The 23365-nt window shown below is 38.5% G+C and overlaps 1 non-coding gene across 1 annotated transcript; it reads right to left on the bottom strand.

Annotated features, from left to right (window-relative positions):
- Window positions 1–21855: 21855 nt before the first annotated feature.
- Window positions 21856–21963, bottom strand: LOC112724641 (small nucleolar RNA R71). The gene has a single exon (XR_003163796.1). It is a non-coding gene; the product is annotated as a small nucleolar RNA R71 (small nucleolar RNA).
- Window positions 21964–23365: the final 1402 nt, after the last annotated feature.

Genomic DNA, 23365 nt, shown 5'->3' with positions numbered 1-23365 from the left:
ACAAGATAGTGTTACTCGGCTACGTCACACAGGGCATGTGGCCCCAAGATAAGACCACATTGGAAAGTGCTATCAATGGGTCTATGAAAAAGTACAAGACCACTGATGAGGCATGGCAATTGATCAGCGACTTGGCTGAGTCTACAAGGAATCACAGGCAGAAACAAGGCCGGTCAAAGGCTGTTGCAGAGGTATCTTCTAGCAAAGAAACTACTGCTCTAACTCAGAGTATATGTAAAATGACCAACTTACTGAAGCAGATGCAGTTGAGTCAACAACAAGCACAGCAAAGCCAACAGTTAGTCCCACAGAGAGTGTGTGGGATCTGTGCTGATTACAGCCATTATACTAATGAATGTCCGCAGCTCCAGCAGAAAGACAATACTGTGGCAGCCACTCATAACTTCTATGACCGCCCCAATCAAGGATACAATCAAGGTGGCAGTTACAACCATGGATGGCAGGACAGTTCTAACCAAGGTTGGAGAGATAATTCTAACCAGAATTGGAGGGACAACAATAACAGAGGAGGCAGAGACAATCAAGGATATCAGAAGTGGAATAATAACAATAACAGGCAGCAGAACCAGAACCAGCCTTACAGAGCACCTCACCTGAGGCAGTCCCAAAGACCACAGCACAACCAACAACAAGTTCCGCAGATCACTCAATCTAATTCCTCTCTGAGTGACGAGGCTCTTCAATCCATTTCACAAGGACAAAGGAACATGGAAAGTTCACTTAATGGCCTAGCATCTGCTATACAAGCTCTCATCTCCCAGCTGGCACCTCCCTACACTTCAAACACTATGCAAGCTCCAGTGGAATTCCTTCTCAACTCATACCCAATCCAAAGGGTGGCATTAATGCCATCACCCTAAGGTCTGGAACGACACTACAAGAGAGGAATCAAGAGGAGCCAATCCCATCAGAACACGCCTCAGCTGAAGAGGTGGTAGAAGTAGAGGATGTTGAAGAGGAAGAGGCGATACAAGACATGGGTGAAGAAGTAGAGGCTCAGCCACAGAAAGAAGCACCCAAGGAGGCAGACCCTGCAGAAAACGCCCTCCCTATTCCATTCCCACAAATTGCCAGGAAGCCCAGGAAGCAGATGGAACTTGATCCCAAAATGGTAGAGATATTCAAAAAGGTTGAGGTAACTGTTCCCCTTTTTGATGTTATTCAGCAGGTACCTAAATACGCAAAGTTTCTAAAGATTTATGCATACATAAAGACAAAATTAATGAATTAGAAACTATTCCTTTAGGTAGTTCTATATCTGCTTTAATGGGAGGTATACCTGAAAAGTGTAGTGATCCATGTCCTTGTATGGTTAATGGTACTATTGGTGGTGTAATATTTTCTGACTGCATGTGTGATTTAGGAGCATGCGTTAGTATAATGCCTTTGTCTATATATGATACTTTGAGGCTCCCTCCCTTAAAAAGTCGGCAGCTCATTTTGTGTTAGCAGATAAAAGCATTATTACAGTGGTTGGAGTTGCTGAAGATGTATTAATGAGCATTAAAGGGCTCACATTTCCCATTGACTTCTACATTCTGGAAATGCCCCCTAATGACTCAGGAAAGCCATCATCAATCCTGCTTGGAAGACCATTCCTGAAGACTTCAAAATTCAAGCTGGACGCATTTTCTAGAACTTATTCTTTTGAAATAGATGGCAGAATAGTGAAATTCAGTTTAAATGGAGCTATGAAGAACCCTCTGGATGACCTTTCTATTTCCCAGTGTGACATCATAGATGAAACCGTGGCTGAAGTTCACCAGGAGGAGTTAGAAGAGAAGTACACATGACAAGGTCCAAGTGTGGGGACACTCTTGGAGGACAACGAGGGCACTTTACCATTATCACCAGCCCCAGATAATCCAGAGCCTGACCATGAGCAGAAATTGGAATTAAAGCCCCTCCCTCCGCACCTCAAGTATGCTTACCTTGAGGACAAGCAAAAGTTTCCAGTTATTATTGCAAGGGAACTCACTTCCCAACAAGAAGAACAGCTACTCAGTGTGCTGAGGAAACACAAAAGAGCAATTGAATGGAGCTTGGCAGACATAAAAGGCATCAACCTTCAAGTTTGTAACCACAGAATATTTTTAGAAGAGGGAGCAAGGCCTGTTCATCAACCCTAGAGAAGACTGAATCCCACTATCTTGGAGGTTGTCAAAAAGGAAGTGACCAGACTACTTGAGGCGGATATCATCTACCCCATCTCAGACAGTGAATGGGTAAGCCCAGTACAAGTGGTACCCAAAGTCCTGGAGTCACTACAGTGAAGAATGAGCATGGAGAGCTCATAGCAACCCGAGTATAGAACGCCTGGAGAGTCTGCATTGATTACAGGCGCCTCAAACAAGCCACTCGTAAGGATCACTACCCCCTTCCATTTATTGATCAAATGCTGGATCACTTGTCAGGTAAATCACATTATTGCTTTTTAGATGGTTACACAGGTTATTTCCAGATTCATATAGCTCCTGAAGATCAGGAAAAGACTACTTTTACGTGTCCTTTTGGGACTTATGCTTATAAGAGAATGCCCTTTGGCTTGTGCAATGCACCAGTTACTTTCCAAAGGTGCATGATGAGTCTTTTCTCTGACCTTATTGAAGACTGTATGGAGGTTTTTATGGATGATTTTAGCATTTATGGTGATTCCTTTAGCCTTTGCTTAGATAGTTTATCTAGAGTATTAGATAGATGTGTCAGTACAAACCTTGTATTTAATTTTGAAAAATGTCACTTTACGGTTAAACAAGGGATTGTACTAGGACATGTTGTGTCTAATACAGGCATTTCTGTAGATCCAGCAAAGGTGGATGTTATTTCTAGTTTACCTTACCCCTCCTCTGTGAGGGAAGTCCGTTCGTTCCTTAGCCATGAAGGTTTTTACCGGAGATTCATTAAGGACTTCAGTAAGGTAGCACTACCCTTATCCAGATTACTGCAGAAAGATATTGAGTTCGAGTTCAGTGAGGATTGCAAACAAGCGTTTGATAAGCTAAAGACTGCCTTTACTCAAGCTCCAATTGTGAGAGGACCAGACTGGAGCCAGCTATTTGAAATCATGTGCGATGCTTCCAACCATGCAGTCGGAGCAGCACTGGCTCAGCGTGAAGGTAAGGATCCTTTTGTAATCGCTTATGCGTCTAAGACTTTAGACACAGCTCAGTCTAATTACACTACTACTGAGAAAGAGCTTCTTGTTATTGTTTTTGCTCTGGATAAATTCTGAGCCTATTTACTTGGTACTAAAGTAGTAGTGTACTCAGACCATGCAGCTCTAAAGTATTTATTAGCTAAAAAGGAGTCCAAACCAAGGCTTATACGTTGGATACTACTACTACAAGAATTTGATTTAGAAATTAAGGATAGGAGTGGTAACCAGAATCTAGGGGCAGACCACTTGAGTCGCCTTGAGCACATTAAGGATACCGCCACTCCTATAAATGACAATTTCCCGTTTGATGACTTACAAGCAGTATCTGAAGTAGTCCCTTGGTATGCACCTGTAGCTAATTATCTAGTTAGCCGCACCTTTCCTCCAAACTTTACTAAGCATCAAAGAGACAAGCTGAAAAGCGAGTCCAAATATTATATATGGGATGACCCATATTTATGAAGATGTGGCGCTGACCAGGTAATTAGGCAATGTGTGCCTCAATCAGAATTCCAGTCCATTTTAGAGGCCTGTCACTCATCTGCGAGTGGAGGACATTTTGGACCTCAAAAAATAGCTAGAGAAATTTTAGACTGTGGATTCTGGTGGCCTACCCTTTTTAAAGACGCTGCTGAATTTTGTAAATCTTGTTCCCCATGCCAAAGGTTTGGTAATATATCCAAGAGGGATGAGATGCCTCAACAGACTATGCTTTTCTGTGAAATTTTTTATGTTTGGGGCATTGACTTCATGGGTCCATTTCCAAATTCTAATGGTTATTTTATATATTGTTAGCTGTAGATTACATTTCTAAATGGGTGGAAGCAATTTCTACCCGCACTGATGATGCTAACACTGTTGTTTTCTATGTTAGAAACCACATTATTTGTCGCTTTGGATCACCACGAGCAATCGTGAGCGATCAAGGCACCCATTTCTGTAACAGGAGACTAACAGGCTTACTGAGGAAGCATGGGATAGTTTATAAAGTGGCAACAGCCTACCATCCCCAGAATAATGGGCAAGTCGAGGTGTCTAACAGAGAGATAAAGAGTATATTGCAGAAGATAGTCAAACCTAATAGAAAAGACTGGAGCACCAGGCTACAAGATGCACTCTGGGCATACAGAACTGCATACAAGAAACCCATTGGGATGAGTCCCTTCCGCTTAGTTTATGGAAAGGCCTGTCACCTCGCAGTAGAGGTAGAGCACAAAGCCTTTTGGGCAGTGAAGGAGTGCAATATGGAATTTGAGAAGGCCGGAACTGAGAGAAAGTTGCAACTGTAGCAATTAGAGAGCCTATGCCTAGAAGCTTATGAGAACTCAAGACTGTACAAGGAAAAGATGAAGGCTGTGCATGATAAGCACATCAAGAGGAGAGAGTTCCAACCTGGGGACTTTGTCCTCCTTTACAACTCTAGACTGAGACTCATGCCAGGCAAGTTGAGATCAAGATGGGAAGGTCCATCCATATGGAGTTTTCCACCTGAGTCATCCTTCAAGCTCTGAATTCACCAAAGTTAATGGACATCGCCTGAAGCTATATCATGAGGCGAAGGCAAAACCCAAGGAGCTAGAGATCTTCCTCTTGGAGGATCCACCCACAACAGAAGACTGAGCTAGTGGAGCGTCCAACTTAAGGACGTTAAAGTAAAGTGCTGGGTAGGAGACAACCCACCATGGTATGATTGTTCCTTTCTTTATTCTTAGTTTTATTTTTTAATAACTCTTCTCTTTATCAGCACATTTAGTTTGCGTCTGCATTTGCATATTTTTATTTAAAAAAAAAAAGAGGGAGAGCACGTGACAGGACAGCGTCGCCGACGCGTCCGCGTCGCAGGTGGCTCAGAAAGACTAAGAAATCGAACAGAAAGTCACGCGAGAGTGTGGCTGGAGGCGTGCCTATGGCACAAATCGCCCCACGCGACCGCGTCGCTGACACGTCCGCGTCATGTGGGAGAATTGCCTCCCACGCGTCCGCGTCACCCACGCAGACGCGTGTCCTGAAGATCGACGTAAAAGAGGGTGCATGGCAGAAAGTTGTGCTAGAGTGGTGCTGGATTGGCGCTGGACGCACAACCCCTACCATGCGAACGCGTGCCCCACGCATCCGTGTCATCTCCCAAAATTGGCCACCCACGCGATCACGTCAACTACGCGACTGCGTCACCCTGGAATTCGGCAATAATGCATTTTTAACAGAGAGTTATGCGAGTGCGAGGCTGCCCTCGCGCCAATAGCACAAAACGAGTCACGCGTCCGCGTGACCGACGCGACCGCATCGACCTATCTAAGCACCATCCGCGCGAACGCGTCGCCCACGCGTCCGGGTCGCTTGCGCCGCACAGCTTAACCTAATCTGCCAAAATATCTTATCTTTCTCTTCCCCAAATCCTATTTTCCTTCTTTTCCCTCCTTATTTATTCCTTCTTCCTTCTTCCTTCTTCCTTCTTTCTCACTCTCTACTTTTTCTCTCTCTCACCACCATTAACAAGGTTTTTCTTTTCTTCTTCCCTCCTTACTTTTCTATTCTTCTTCTTTTATGTTATCTTTTCTTTTCTTTTCCCTTGCATTATTCTTGTTTTCTTTTTCTTTATTTTTCTTTTAATTGGTGTTAGAAATTTAATTGGGTCATTGTTTCTTATTATTTGCTTGTGGATTGTTGCAAAAATTGTTTGGCAGTTATATATTAATTTTTAAAGGGTTTCTTGCATGTTCAATTTATTATTTTCATAAGCTTATTTACCATGCATGCTATGTGTTTGTGAAAACGCCCGTATGGCATTATGCACTGTTTGCGATATCTTTTATCCTACTACTCTTAAATGCTTGCTTTTCACAAAACCCTTTTTCATATCATATTAATTTAATATAATTGTCATTACAAACAAATTGTTAGTATGAAAGACTTGGTAATCTAACTTAGACATTGAATGCTTGTTCTATGCTACTCATGCCTTTGCCTGCATGCCAATAAACACCTTGCATTTAATTGTCATCATATGCACTTACTATATTCCTCATGATAATTTTTCACATGCAGTCATGACCATGTGTTAACTTCATTTATCTTTAATGTGCATTGATTACCACCCATACCATCCTCTTCCTTGCTCTACCCCTTGAAATTTTGACATACTTTCTCTTTTCTCCCTTTCAGGATGGCCACCAAGAAAGGCAAGGAGAAAGCTACTTCCAAACCACCAGCAAGAAGAGGAACAAAGAGAGCATTAGTGGCAGAGCCATCTTCCCCTGCAGTTAAGCCCCCAACAAAAAGAATCAAGAGGATTATAAAGGTTGATGAAAAAGAGAAAGCTTTCCCTGCAAAGGACACTGCGCGATTTCCTAATCACTTCTGTGAGCAAATGTTCCCCATCCTGGTAGAAAGGAGTTACAACAACAAATACCTTCTTATCCTCCTGACCCGTATTGCTGAATTTGTTGAGCCGCAAATTGCGCGGAGACAATGGGGTTTCCTACGGAGACAGCCACGGCAGGTTAACCTTTCTTGGGTAGTCGAGTTCTACTCCAATTTCCACCTGCCAACCCTGCAGTCTGTCTATGTCCGTCAGAAGCAAGTCCCCATTACAGAAGAGGCCATTCAACGTGCTTTAGATCTTCCCCTACTCCAGAAGGACTGGATGCATTTCAGGAAGCCACACTCAAGCGCCAGATGTACCAATTTGACTGGGACACTATTCTCAGAGTTATCGCACTACCTGGCAGTAGATGGATTTATGGATACCATCGTTCCCATCCTAAGGGAATATTGGCTTCCGTACTTACCTTGGAGGCTCACGTATGGGCACAGATTATGTCCCATTACATCTTTCCAAGCACTCACGAGTCCTCCTTCACTGCAGACATGGCTGTTCTACTATGGTGCATCCTTACAGATCAACCTCTGAACCTACCAAGACACATCCGGAATGCCATGGGACACGTACAAATCGCGGGCAACTTACCTTTTCCTGCCCTGGTCTTAGATCTTGTCTCAACAGCCGGAGTCTCTTACAGAGCTGGGGACACCAAAGCCATGCTTCCACGGGATGATCAGTACGTCCCTAACGAGAAGTATATCAGACCTTTAACAGCCACTACAAGCCAGCCTACTGAACCGACTGAAGACATTCCTCCTTCAACATCACAAGCACTTACAACCAATCAACTGCTCCATCAGATACTTGAAAGGTTGGATCGACAGGAACACAAAGCAAAACTAAGAGAGCGCCGCAACAAGCACCGATTCAAATACCTCAAGGAGCTACTTAAGGGAAAATACAGAGACTCAGACACCCCGGACTCCACTTCCTTTACCAGCACAGGGAGCCATGACGGTCCCAACTGTGGAGATACTGCTACCAGCCCACCCTTGTTCCTGACAGATGGCACCGAGGACGGTGCAAAGCCTTAAGTGTGGGGAGGTCGGTCAGTACCTGACTTCCGGAGGTAAATTCTCTTCCCTAACACCAATAAAATAGGATATTTAGTTAGTTTTTCTTTTGTAGAATAGGATAAATTGTATAGTAATAGATTAGTTGCATGCATGTTCTACTTGATTGAAAAGACAATAAGTTTCTTCTAAGACCCCATTTTTAGAACAAAATTTCACTAATTTTAATCTAAACTTTTATGTTAAATCTGCTTGAAGTTGTATTTGGAACATGGTTTTTGAGCTAAAGAACACACAACCTGTGAGATTTGAGCCTTTATACATCGTTACATTATTTAACCATAATTATTTTATTCTTGTGTGTTTACTTCTCTATGATTGTAATCTATACTTTGTTTCATCCTATATGTCCAATGTTTAATATATTTATATGCTTGCATATGATTGAGGCCATTATTTGTTTAGCTCACTTATCCCAAATAAGCCTACCCTTTCAATTACCTTTGTTAGCCACTTTGAGCTTTTAAATCCCATTTGTTCTTTATTTTACCACATTACTAGTCTTAAGCAGAAAAAACAATTATATATCCCAATTGAATCTTTAGTTAGCTTAAGATAGAATTATGTGTTAATTAAGTATGGGAAAATTGTGGGAACAAAAGATAATAAGAGAATGTGTCACGATAATATAATGGGAATTTGGGTGCCTACTCATGTAAAACTAAAAAAAATTAAAAATCTATGTGCATTGATAAGCTATATTTATTCTTATGTTTTAAAAAAAATCCAAAAATAATTCAATAAATAAATAAGGGAAAAAAATTACCCCAATACTAAGCTAAAGTTCAAGAATCAATGCATGTATGATAAAATCAAAATAAAGTTGATACATAAGTAAGGAATATGAAAGAAAAATTTTGGATAGCTAGGTGTGAAATTTAAGCTATAAAGAATATATATGTGTGTTAGGTGAAAGCTTGGGTTAATTAAAGATTCAATTTATAAGCTTACTTAGCCATATATGTACCCTTACCCATACCTTGGCCCCATTACAACCTTGAAAAGACCTCATGATGTTTGTATTGGTATATTAATTGTTGTTGATTGGTTAGGTGAAGAACAAAAATTAGAAAACATTATTAGAGAAGGATAGTGATTACCCCATACACTAGAGAGATTAGAGCATACATACATCATCAGTGAGGGTTCAATGCTTAAGTTCTATGTTCCCTGCTTTCATGAGCTACCTTCTTGCATTTTTATCTGTTCTTACTATATAAGAATTGAATTAGTGGAATTTGATTTGTGATTGTCTTGAAGAGCTTATTTACTTTTGACCAAGTGGAAAAGAATCATATAGTTGCATTCACATATATAGGTTGCATTGCATTGCATGAGTTTTACATGTTCCTACTCATTTATTTTATCTCCTTCAACTAAGCATGAGGACATGCTATTCACTAAGTGTGGGGAGGTTGATAAACTACTATTTTATGGTTTATATTGTGCTTAATTGTGCGGTTTTATCAAATCTTTACCCACTTATTCATATGATTAGCATGCATTTATAATTTCTTCCTAAAAATACTTTATGGTTGAAAACTTGCTTCCTAGAGACTTTTAATTTTGTATTTTAATTCTCTTTTATTCCATTCGATGCCGTGATCTGTGTGTTAAGTGTTTCAGGCTTTATAGGGCATGAATGACTTGGAGATTAGAAAAGAAGCTTGCAAAAATGGAAGGAACACAAGAAATTGAGGAGATGACCAGCAAGAAGTGACGCAGACGCATGGCTCACGCGACCGCGCGACATAGAGGAAATTGCAGTGACGCGGACACATGGCTCACGCGACCGCAGGGATTGGAAACTGCACAAGCGACGCGAAGGCGTGGACGACGCGCACGTGTGGCAAGGCAAAACGCTGGATGACGCGATCGCGTGACGTGCGCGATCTGCAGAATCTGCAGAATTTGCTGGGGGCGATTTTGGGCCATGTTTTGACCCAGTTTTCGGCCCAGAAAAGCATATTAGAGCCAGGGAACATGCAGAGACCAGGGGACAACATTCATTCCGCATAATTTTAGTTTTAGATCTGAATTTACTCCTCCTCTAGGTTTTCTCTCTATACATTCATAGTTTTTAGGATTTTGATTTTATTGCTTTTTGGACTAGGATATTGAGAAGAGTTATTACCTCCATCAAGACTTCGTCATTCTAGTTTGTTTCCTTATCTATCACTTACTCTTCCATGTCCTTTATTTACTCAGAATTATTATTGGATTATTTCTAGAATTTATTAATACAAAAACTATTTTTATTTTGAATTGATCCTTTTGATTATTATTTATCATGTCTTTCAATATTTCCTTTTCTTATTTCGTGGGTTTTACAAACATAATGAGCGAGTAGTTCCATAACTTGATTGGGAGTTGATTGACAGGAAGACCTTGAGTTGGATGCTCAAGAGTGAAATTATAGTTGGGTTTCACGTTGGGTCACCCTCTAATCACTGACACTAGTCCTTCCCAAGGGAGAGGATTAGGACTTGTGAATAGAAATTGACTTCCAATTTGCTTAACTTTCCTTTACCTGGTAAAGGATAACTGAGCAGGTAACCTTTAATTATCACTTTTATCTTGAGAAGAACTCCATCAAGGATAGGGCTTCCAACTAATCTACTCCTGGTCAAGGTTTTTATTTAAATTACATAAATTCTCTAATTTAATTTCCTGTTTATCAACTCAAACCATTTTTAGAAAATATCTGATTAATAAAATAGCACATCTTTCTGCAACTCGTTGGGAGATGACCTGGGATTCATACTCCCAGTATTTTTAATTTTAATTTTGTGACAACCCCTTCTAAATTGATAAGCGGATTTTCGGTTGGTTAAGAACTGTACTTGCAACGTATCTCTTATAACAATTTCTTAACTCGCCAATTTCCGCCACGTCAAAGAGCCCGAGGGGCTGATTCTTTTTTCCTTTTATATCTAATCCTAATTAATGTAAATTATAATTTCTAAAACTAAATAATATCTTTTCCTATTTTAAAATAAAAATTAAGATTAATCAGAATAAATAAAATCTTCGTGCATCTTCAATTGATGAATGGGGACCACTTGCTTCGTAGGAAAGGACGCCTAACTCAAGATGGAGCTGCGCCTTACTTAAGGGATGCAGTGAGGAATTGCATGCTGGGCTTGGTGGCTGCACCTTACTTGGAGAATTGTTGCGCCTTACTTAAGTGAAGCAAAATCAATGTGGCGTGCTTTTGTTGTGTCTTGTGCCTAACTTGAGAAATCTCAAGTTAGGCGCAGCCTTGGCAGAACTGGTGGAAAAGTAGTATGAACTATTATATATCGTCGAAAAGCTCAGAAAGTTAGATTTCTAATGCCACAAAAATCACATCCATTGGACCTCTGTAGCTCGAGTTATTTAGGTTTGAGTGCAAAGAGGTCAGGGTTGACACCATCATTCACCTTCTTCTCTTTTTCTGCGGAAACTCCATCAAATCTAGCCAAATGCTACCTAACAGAATTGCACACGATTCAAGGTAGCATCTATAGTGGCTAAAAGATAATTAATTCTTGATTAAACTTGACAAATTGAATGCAAATTTACTAGGAAAAGACAGGAAAGATGCTCACGCATCATAACACCAAACTTGAATTGTTGCTTGTCCTCAAACAACCAAAACTAATACAAGGTTAAGATGTGAATTTGCATGAGAAGTGAGAGTTCAATCATACTCATGTCCCTTCTTAAAGTGGGATTTATCTGTTGCAATTCTGAACAATTTTGGCATCTCACCCTCCTTTGAATAAGAGGAATGTCAATGTCATTCGAAATTAGATTCCGAATTATATTTTGAATTCTCTGATATTTATACTTCAATTTAATCCTTGAAAACAGCAGGTATCCTTTAATTCTCAATTAACCGGTGCTTTGCACCTTGAGCCTAGCCGTGACTTTAAATGTTCTGTCTCAAGGGTTAATTGACACAAGAACACCATAAGCACTTAACTGGAGAACTCTCTTGAAGTTCTAATTTTCCTTTCAGCTACTCCTAGACAGTGGTGCTTAGAGCCTTTGGCATACTCTGCTAAATGCATTTGATCTCGACTCTAAATATTATGTCTCAAGGATTACTTGACACAAAAACACCACAAGCATATGACTAGGGAAACAACTCTTTGAGCTTTTAATCATATCTGACCTCCCTAGTCATTGATGCTCAGAGCCTTGGACCTTGCTTTTATTATTCTTTTGCTATTTCTGTTTCCTCAAGGATCAAGCTTTAACTAACTTTAGAGAATTCATAATAGTTCTCTATATTCTTGCTCCTTATACATCAACATTCTTTGATTCAAATTCAGATATCCACTGTTCATGTCATGCATTCAGAATCACAAAGAATACCACCATATTTAAGTAAATCAGACTATTCTTTGTTATAAAGTCTATTTCTCAAGCAATACATCTTTTTCTTCTTTTTCTTTCGGATTCAAGATCAGTGAGCAATATATGAGACACTTTTCAGAATTAAAAATAAATAACAGAATAAAAATAACAAATTTAACTCGAACCTAGGAATTGAAATAACAAAGGATCATGCAATAACTAAGACAAAATAGCAGAAAACAGGAATATAACATAATAAAAATAGGAGGAAATATAGAATGAAAGAAACTCAACCACCTCTGTTACTCCAATGGCCGTCTCATTCTTCAGGCTGTGCTCTTCCGTGAAGATGATTTGCCTCCCTTTGGTGCCATTAAAATAAACAGAAAAGTCACAAGCTAAGCGACAACACCAAACTTAAAAGTTTGCTTATCCTCCAACAAGGAAAAACTGAAAATAAGGTGGGACATAAAAAGATGTACGAAGGAGTAAAAATAAATATTAGTGCAAAAGAAGTAGAAAATAATAAAAGGACAACAAAGATAATAAGTAAAAATTATTATTATTATTATTATTATTATTTTATTTTCTTATATGCATATATATATAATTATATTTATTTATTTATTTATTGTATTTATTTATTTATATATATATATATATATGGGGGGACGTATATCTATATATATATATATATATATATATATATATATATATAGGGGTAATATATATGTTATAGAAGGGGGGGCGTATATGTATAAGGAAAGGGGGTGGGGTCACGTGTGGATCTTGAAAGGGGGGAATTGGCTGGAGCATTGAAAAGGGAGAGGATCTGGTGATTGAGTTGAGGGGTGGGGACCGAATTAAATAAGATTTGGTAAAGGAATAGGTTAATTTATTCAGGAAGTATTGGGGGTAATAAGGTGGGGTAAAAAGGGGAAGGGGCTGGGGTAGTTAGGCAGCGTCTAACGTGAGGCACACGCCCGCACTCTGCGCCTAACTTGACTCAAGACTGCGCATAACTTGAAGTGTGTCTTCACAGCTTGCGCCAAACTTGAAAATTCTCAAGTTAGGCGCAGACCCTCCAGTGCAGAATTCTCCTCTGCACGTAGTATGTGGCACTTGACTTGAGATTTTCAAGTTAGGCGTCACCCAAATCTGAATCAATATCCTCCCAGGTGTTTGAAACTCTATATTTAGGAACGTATTTCAGTTTTTTTAATCTGCATGATCAAAATAGACGTAAAACAAAGGAAAAACAGTAGAAACTCAATGAAATTCAAATAAATAATAAAATCAAAGCAACGGAAATTAAACTAAGGATACAAAAGTATCGGGTTGCCTTCCGACAAGCGCTTCTTTACCGTCACTAGCTTGACGGTCAGCTCCGCTAAGGAAGAGCATCATAGGGGCTGAAGAGACGGAAGATTGATGGTTTAGAAGTTATAGTAAACTCTCGTTGCAAGTATAGTTACTAAACCAAGCAATCAACCTTTCTTACAAACGTTTTCGTTGTCACAAGTAACAAACCCCTTTAAAATTGATAACTGAGTATTTAAACCTCGGGTCGTCTTCTCAAGGAATTGCAGGGAAGTATGTTCTTATTATTGGTTATGAGTCTTGTAAATTGGGGGTTTTGAAAGTAAGAAACCAATATGTTAAATGATAAGAAAAATAAAATAAAAATAATAAAATAAACTCTTGGCAAGGTATTAGAATTGGAAGTCCTATCCTTATCAATTGTGATGAGAATTGGATTTTAATCCCACTTTGTTAACCTCTAACTATGAAGGTAAATCAAGTGGATTAATTAGCTTAATCCTCAGGTCCTAGTCAATTCCTATGGAAAGACTAGAGTTATTGGAGCAACTCCCAATTTCAACCACTGCTTTATTTAACAGCTCAAGCGTTACCAATTACTTAACCCAAGCCAAAAGGGAGAAAATATCTAAATTAAATCAAAAGCATCAATATAAATAAAGCAAAGTAATCTTAAATCTGAAATACCTCAAATAATATTAATTAAGAAAATCATAACATGAATGTAGTATAAGCCAAATTGAAAAGATAAATAATAATTAAAAGTATATAATAAAAGTAGAAAATAAATAAGAGGAACATTGAACCTGTGATGAAGAAGAAATAATCCTAAATCCTAAAACTAAATCCTAAGAGAGAGGAAAGAACCTCTCTCTCTAAAAACTATATCTAAATCCTAAAATTGTGTATTGTGAGCTTGTATTATGAATGAATAGATTTTCCCACTTTATAGCCTCTAATCTGTATTTTCTGGGCCGAAAAATGGGTCGAAAACAGCCCAGAAATCGCTGGGGAAGAAAACTGCCACGCTGATTTTCGGAACTACGACGCGTCCGCGTGGAGTGCGCGTTCGCGTCGCCTAGCGTCAAATCAACTATGGCATATTATATATCAAATCGAAGCCCCAGACGGTAGCTTTCCATCGCAACTGGAACCGCGTCGTTTGGACTTCTGTAGCTAAAGTTATAGCCGTTTGAGTGCGTAGAGGTCAGGCTGGACAGCTTAGCAATTTCTCCAACTTCTTGTATTCCTTCCACTTTTGCATGCTTCCTTTCCATTCTCTGAGCCATTCCTGCCCTGTAATCTCTGAAATCACTTAACACACATATCAAGGCATCTAATGGTAATAAGAGAGGATTTAAACATAGGGAACTTAAGGCCAATGCAGCATGTTTTCAATCAAAGCACATAATTAGGAAGGCAAATGTTAAACCATGCAAATAGTATGAATAAGTGGGTAAAGAGTTGATAAAAACCACTTAATTGAGCACAAGATTAACGATAAAATAGTGGTTTATCAACCTCCCACACTTAAACATTAGCATGTCCTCATGCTAAGCTCAGGAGAAGATATAAGAGAGTGAAGAGGAATGGTAGAAAGTATGAAATGCAACCTATCTATATGAATACAACTACATGCTAAGATGTTTCTATCTACTTGGTTATGAATAAATAAGCTCTTCAAGACAACTATGAATCAAATTCCACTAATTCAAATTATATAGTAAAAGACAAGTAAACTTGTAAGAAGATAGCTCATGAAAGCAGGGAACATAGAATCAAGCATTGTAATGGGGCTGAGGTAAAGGTAAGGGTACATGTATGGCCAAGTGAGCTATAATATGAATCTTTGACTATCCTAAGCTCTCACCTAATATACATATACTCTATATACTGTTAAATTCATGCCTAACTACCCATAATTCCCACTTTTGTATGATTCCCATACTCATGTATCAAAATTTTGATATTTCTTTAAATTATCACATGTGCATTGATCTTTTTATTAACTTAGCATTGGCGTAATTTTGTCCCCTTATTTATTTACTTATTTATTGAATATTTTTAGATTTTTCTCTCTCTTTTTTTAGAGAAATAAACATAACTTATCAATGCACATGGATTTTTTCATTATTTTTCTATTTTGGTTTTTTTATGAGTCGGTTCCCAAATTCCCAATATTCAAATAAATTAGAAACATGCTACATTCCCTTATTAACCCATATTTCCACAATTTCCCCACACTTAGTTGATGCACAATCTCTATCTTAAGCTAACCAAAGATTCAATTGGGATATTTAATTATTTTTCTGCTTAAGGCTAGTGATGTGGTTATAGAATAAATGGAGATAAAAGGCTCAAGGTGGCTAACAAGGGTGAGGTAAAAGGTAGGCTTATTTGGGACAAGTGAGCTAATAACAAGTAATGGCCTCAATCATATGCAAGCATGTAAATACACTAAATATTGGACATATAGACTGAAACAAAGCAAAGATTGCAATCATAGAGAAGAAAACACACAAGAATAAAAATTTATGGTTAAATAATGTAACCATAAAAATAAGCTCAAAATCTCACAGGTTGTGTGTTCTTAGCTTTTTAAACTATGTTCCAAATACAACTTCAAACAAATTTACCACATAAATTTTTTTTTTAATTTAAATTAGTGAAATACTATAAAAATTTCTTGAAAAAGAAAATATTACTTCAACCAAGTGGTAACTAAATGCATAAAATCAAATAAACATGCAATTAAACATGCAAATGCAACAATGAACTAACAAATAAAGTAAAATATTGGTGTTTGAGAAGAGAATAACTAACCCATGGAGATCGGTATCGACCTCCCCACACTTAAAGATTGCACCGTCCTCGGTGCATGCTGAGATGTGTAGGTGGACGGGTTTCTCCAACTGATGCTTTTCTCCAAGGATTGTGCAGATGGACTTGTCTGTCTTCCCATGTAAACGTCTTCCGATTCCCTTCCGGGTGGCCATCCTAAAAGAAAAAGGGAAGAAAAGTAACCCAGAAATAAAGATAAGAAAATAAATGAAGTATGGGTGAGTTAATGCCAAATGATACGGGTCTCATTTACATGGAAGCTTCAACATGTATGTGAGAAAACAATAGAAGCACATGGCAAATCAAGAGTGTAAAAATTTTCAACAATGGGGAAGAGAGTGGGTAAAGAAAGATAATATAAATTCGTGTCAATGCAAAAGTAATACAGGTATAAAAGATTGGCATTGATTTAAATAATATTACCTAACCAGAATAAAACAAGTCACTAAGCACCCAAAATAATTCAAGAGAAGATGCAACAGTTAAAATCAACACCAAAGGAAAAATAATAAATTTAGAAAAGAAAATAAAAATATGCACTAAATTAAAATGCAATGAATGAAAGTATGGAAATAAATAAAATAAAATGAAAGTGAAAAAGGATGAGAAGAAAAAAAGAAAGTGACAAAGGAGAGAGAAAGAAGAAATTAGGATTAGAAAAGAAAAGATAAGATAATTGGCGCTCATTTGGATAAGTTGTGCGGTGCAGGCGACGCGGAGGCGTGAGTGATGCGGATGCGTAGGTCACGCGATCGCGTGACTCGATTTGTGCTAGTGGCGTGAGTGCAGCCTCGCGTTCGCACATCTCTCTGTTTGAAATGCATTTTTGCCAAAAATCTGGGTGATGCGGTCGCGTGGTTGACGCAATCGCGTGAATGGCCTTATTTCCAATATGACGCAAACGCGTGGGGCACGCGTTCGCGTGAGAGGGCTTGTGCTTCTAGCATGGTTCTAGCCCCACTCCGGCCCAAGATACTGCCATACACCCATTTACGTCGAATTCACAGAGCCACGCGTTCGCGTGGGTGATGCGGACGCGTGGGGAAGCTATTTTTCAAATCATGCGGTCGCGTCGGCGACGCGGTCACGTGGATCAATTTGTGCCAAAGGCACGCCTCCAGCCACGCTATCGCGTGACTCTCTGTCCAATTTCTCTTTTCTTCAAAACGCACTGGTGACGCGGACGCGTCAGCGACGCTGCTGCGTCGCGTGCGTGCTTTTTTTTTTTAATGCAGTATGCAGAATGCAATGCTAATATGAATGTTATGCAAAACTCCAGGTTCAATACAATAAAATAAAATAAAACTCAAAAACAAATAAAACTAAATAAAAATGAAAAAGGAACGATCATACCATGGTGGGTTGTCTCCCACCTAACACTTTTAGTTAAAGTCCTTAAGTTGGACATTTGGTGAGCTCCTTGTTATTGTGGCTTGTGCTTGAACTCGTCTTGAAACTTCCACCAAGGCTTGGACTTCAAATAAGCTTTATCAATACCAAGTAAATTCCTCAAGCTTTGATGGAGTTCTTCACAAGCTTTGAGCTCCCAAAATTGATCCTCATATATTCTTGGATCCCAAATCTTGTTTCTACACCCGTCTTCAAGTTGATTATCATGATTCCATCCGGGTGGTTGATGAGCGGATAATTTATACGCTTTTTGACATTGTTTTTAGTATGTTTTTAGTAGAATCTAGTTACTTTAAGGGATGTTTTTAATAGATTTTATGTTAAATTCACATTTCTGGACTTTACTATGAGTTTGTGTGTTTTTCTGTGATTTCAGGTATTTTCTGGCTGAAATTGAGGGACTTGAGCAGAAATCAGATTCAGAGGTTGAAAAAGGACTGCTGATGCTGTTGGATTCTGACCTCCCTGCACTCAAAGTGAATTTTCTGGAGCTACAGAAGTCTAAATGGCGCGCTTCCAATTGCGTTGGAAAGTAGACATCCAGGGCTTTCCAGAAATATATAATAGTCTATACTTTGGCCAAGAATTGACGACGTAAACTGGCGTTCAACCCCAGCTTTCTACCCAAATCTGGCGTCCAGCGCCAGAAAAGGATCCAAAACCAGAGTTGAACGCCCAAACTGGCACAGAAACTGGCGTTCAACTCCACAAATGGCCTCTGCACGTGCTACACTCAGGCTCAGCCCAAACACACACCAAGTGGGCCCCGGAAGTGGATTTATGCATCAATTACTTACTCATGTAAACCCTAGTGACTAGTTTATTATAAATAGGACCTCTTACTATTGTATTAGACATCCTGGATTGTATTTTGATCCTGTGATCACGTTTTGGGGGCTGGCTATCTCGGCCATGCCTGGACCTTCACTTATGTATTTTCATACGGTAGAGTTTCTACACTCCATAGATTAAGGTGTGGAGCTCTGCTGTTCCTCAAAGATTAATGCAAAGTACTACTGTTTCTATTCAATTCTTCTTATTTCGCTTCTAAGATTCCATTCGAACCCAAGAACGTGATGAAGGTGATGATTATGTGTGACGCTCATCATCCTTCTCCCTTACGAACGCGTGCCTGACAAACACTTCCGTTCTACATGAATTAAGCTAGAATGAGTATCTCTTAGATCTCCTAACCAGAATCTTCGTGGCATAAGCTAGAATGATGACGGCATTCAAGAGAATCCGGAAGGTCTAAACCTTGTCTGTGGTATTCCGAGTAGGATTCAATGATTGAATGACTGTGACGAGCTCCGAACTCGCGATTGCAGGGCGTTAGTGACAGACGCAAAAGGATAGTAAATCCTATTCCCGCATGATCGAGAACCGACAGATGAATAGCCGTGCCGTGATAGGGTGCGTGAGCACATTATTCACTGAGAGGATAAGATGAAGCCATTGACAAGGGTGATGCCTCCAGACGATTAGCCGTGCCGTGACAGGGCATTGGATCATTTTCCCGAGAGATGACCGAAAGTAGCCATTGACAGTGGTGATGTATCACATAAAGCCAGCCATAGAAAGGAGTAAGACGGATTGGATGAAGATAGCAGGAAAGCAGAGGTTCAGAGGAACGAAAAGCATCTCCATTCGCTTATCTGAAATCCCTACCAATGATTCACATAAGTATCTCTATCCCTTTTATTGTTTATTTGAATCTAATAAAATATCATGTTTAAATCTGCCTGACTGAGATTTGCAAGGTGACCATAGCTTACTTCATACCAACAATCTCCGTGGGATTCGACCCTTACTCACGTAAGGTATTACTTGGACGACCCAGTGCACTTGCTGGTTAGTTGTACGGAGTTGTGTCCACAGATAGAGCCACAATGAGGATTCAATACAATTATATATTGTTAATCTCACACAAGTACAAAGAAAAGGACAACACAATTTCGTGCACCAAGTTTTTGGCGCCGTTGCCGGGGATTGTTTGAGTTTGGACAACTGACGGTTCATCTTGTTGCTCAGATTGGGTAACTTTCTTTTCGTTTTCTTTTCAAAAATTTTTCAAAAAAAAAAAAAAATCTTTCAAAAATTTTTCCTTTGTTTTCGAAAAAAAAAAAGAGTTTTAAAAAAAAATGTTTTCAAAAATAAATTATTCTATGGCTTCAAAATTTTTAAGAATGAATTCTAGTGTTTCATGGTAACATGTTGAATCCTGTCTGGCTGTAAAGCCATATCCAAACCCCTTTGGGATTGGTCTTCAACTAATCACCTCAATGGATGTAATTGCATACTAAAGCTTGGCTGGCTATTAAGCCATGCCTGACCCTTTGATTGGAGCTTTAGACTAAAGAGCATAAGATTCCTGGAATTCATATTAAAAATTTTGGAATCCTTATTTTTCTTTTTCAATTAATTTTCGAAAAAAAAATATACAAAAAATTTAGAAAATCATAAAAATCAAAAATATTTTTGTGTTTCTTGTTTGAGTCTTGAGTCATATCATAAGTTTGGTGTCAATTGCATACTCACCTTGCATTTTTTTCGAAAATTCATGCATTCATAGTGTTCTTCATGATCTTCAAGTTGTTCTTGGTAAGTCTTCTTGTTTGATCTTGATGAATTTTTGTTTTGTGTCTTTTCATGTTTATCATATGCATTCTTGAATTCTTAGTGTCTAAGCATTAAAGAATTCTAAGTTTGGTGCCTTGCATGTTTTCTTTGCATTAAAAATTTTTCAAAATTATGTTCTTGATGTTCATCTTGACATTCATAGTGTTCTTGGTGTTCATCTTGACATTCATATCATTCATGCATGCATTCATTGTTTTGATCTAAAAATTTCATGCATAGCATATTTTTCATGTTTTTCATAAAAATTTCAAAAATCAAAAAAATATCTTTCCCTTTTTCTCTCATCAAATTCGAAAATTGGATTGACTTTTTCAAAAATTTTTAAAATCAAGTTGTTGCCAATGAGTCAAATCAAATTTTCAATTTGAAAATCTTATCTTTTTCAGAATCTTTTTCAAAATTCAAATCTTTTTCAAAATTCTTAGTTATTTTCGAAAATAATATAAACAATTAATGTTTTGATGCAAAAATTTGAAGTTTGTTACTTGCTTGTTAAGAAAGATTCAAACTTTAAGTTCTAGAATCATATCTTGTGATTTCTTATGAATCAAGTCATTAATTGTGATTTTAAAAATCAAATCTTTTTCAAAAACTAATTTCTATCATATCTTTTCAAAAATATCTTCTTATCTTATCTTTTTCAAAAATATCTTTTCAAAATATCTTTTCTAACTTCCTAACTTCTTATCTTTTCAAAATTTGTTTCAACTAACTAACTAACTTTTTGTTTGTTTCTTATCTTTTTCAAAACTACCTAACTAACTCTCTCTCTCTCATTTTCGAAAATATCTCTCCCCCTTTTTCAAAATTTCTTTTTAATTTATTAATTATTTTAATTTTTAAAACTTAATTTTCGAAAATTACTAACAATTTTTCAAAAACCATTTTCAAAAATCACTAACTCCTTTTCAAAAATAATTTTCGAAAATTCCCTCCTTCTCTCTCATCCTATTCTATTTATTCATTCATTAACTAACATCTCTTCCTCACATCATCACCAAATTCGAACCCCCTCCTCTATCTGTGTTCGAATTTCTTCTTCCTTTCTTCTACTAACAATAAGGATCCTCTTTACTGTGGTAAAGAGAATCTCTATTATTATTATCATTTTTCTGGCCATTCTTCCTTGTCATATGAGCAGGAGCAAGGATAAGAACATTCTTGTGGAAGCAGATCCAGAACCTGAAAGGACTCTAAAGAGAAAATTAAGAGAAGCTAAAATACAACAATCCAGAGATAACCTTTCAGAAATTTTCAAACAGGAAAAGGAGATGGCAGCCGAAAATAATAATAATGTAAGGAAGATGCTTGGTGACTTTACTGCACCTAATTCCAATTTACATGGAAGAAGCATCTCCATTCCTGCCATTGGAGCAAACAACTTTGAGCTGAAACCTCAATTAGTTTCTCTGATGCAGCAGAGCTGCAAGTTTCATGGACTTCCATCTGAAGATCCTTTTCAGTTCTTAACTGAATTCTTGCAGATATGTGATACTGTTAAGACTAATGGAGTAGATCCTGAAGTCTACAGGCTCATGCTTTTCCCTTTTGCTGTAAGAGACAGAGCTAGATTATGGTTGGACTCTCAACCTAAAGACAGCCTGAACTCTTGGGATAAGCTGGTCACGACTTTCTTAGCCAAGTACTTTCCTCCTCAAAAGCTGAGCAAGCTTAGAGCTGATGTTCAAACCTTCAGACAGAAAGAAGGTGAATCCCTCTATGAAGCTTGGGAAAGATACAAACAGTTGACCAAAAAGTGTCCTTCTGACATGCTTTCAGAATGGACCATCCTGGATATATTCTATGATGGTTTATCTGAGCTATCAAAGATGTCACTGGACACTTCTGCAGGTGGATCCATTCACCTAAAGAAAACGCCTGCAGAAGCTCAAGAACTCATTGACATGGTTGCTAATAACCAGTTCATGTACACTTCTGAAAGGAATCCTATGAGTAATGAGACGCCTATGAAGAAGGGAGTTCTTGAAGTTGATACTCTGAATGCCATATTGGCTCAGAACAAAATATTGACTCAGCAAGTCAATATGATTTCTCAGAGTCTGCATGGAATGTAAGCTGCATCCAACAGTACTCAAGAGGCATCTTCTGAAGAAGAAGCCTATGATCCTGAGAACCCTGCAATAGCAGAGGTAAATTACTTAGGTGAACCTTATGGAAACACCTATAACTCAACATGGAGAAATCATCCAAATTTCTCATGGAAGGATCAAAAGCCCCAACAAGGCTTTAATAATGGTGGAAGAAACAGGTTTAGCAATAGCAAGCCTTTTCCATCATCAACTCAGCAACAGACAGAGAACTCTGAACAAAATGCTTCTAATTTAGCAAATCTAGTCTCTGATCTATCTAAGGCCACTGTAAGTTTCATGAATGAAACAAGGTCTTCCATTAGAAATCTGGAAGCACAAGTGGACCAGCTGAGTAAAAGGATCACTGAAATCCCTCCTAGTACTCTCCCAAGCAATACAGAAGAGAATCCAAAAGGAGAGTGCAAGGCCATTGACATAAGTGCCCTGGCCGAACCTGTGAGAAGAGGAGAGGACGTGAATCCCAAGGAGGAAGACCTCCTGGGACGTTCAGTGACCAATAAGGAGCTTCCCTCTGAGGAACCAAAGGACTCTGAGGCTCATCTAGAGACCATAGAGATTCCATTGAACCTCCTTATGCCCTTCATGAGCTCTAATGAGTATTCCTCTTCTGAAGAGAATGAGGATGTTACTGAAGAGCAAACTGCCAAGTTTCTTGGTGCAATCATGAAGCTGAATGCCAAATTATTTGGCATTGATGCTTGGGAAGTTGAACCTCCCTTGTTCATCAATGAACTAAGTGATCTGGATCAACTGACATTGCCTCAGAAGAGACAGGATCCTAGAAAGTTCATATTACCTTGTACCATAGGCACCATGATCTTTAAAGCTCTGTGTGACCTTGGTTCAGGTATAAACCTCATGCCCCTCTCTGTAATAGAGAAACTGGGAATCTATGGGGTGCAAGCTGCTAAAATCACATTAGAGATGGCAGACAGTTCAAGAAAACAGGCTTATGGACAAGTAGAAGATGTATTAGTAAAGGTTGAGGGCCTTTACATACCTACTGATTTCATAGTCCTGGATACTGGAAAGGAAGAGGATGAATCCATCATCCTAGGAAGACCTT

This window comes from Arachis hypogaea, chromosome 11, assembly GCF_003086295.3.
Source record: "Arachis hypogaea cultivar Tifrunner chromosome 11, arahy.Tifrunner.gnm2.J5K5, whole genome shotgun sequence".
Taxonomy (NCBI): domain Eukaryota; kingdom Viridiplantae; phylum Streptophyta; class Magnoliopsida; order Fabales; family Fabaceae; genus Arachis; species Arachis hypogaea.
Note: the sequence above shows the minus strand (reverse complement) of the source record. Positions and strands in the feature narration are given on the sequence as shown.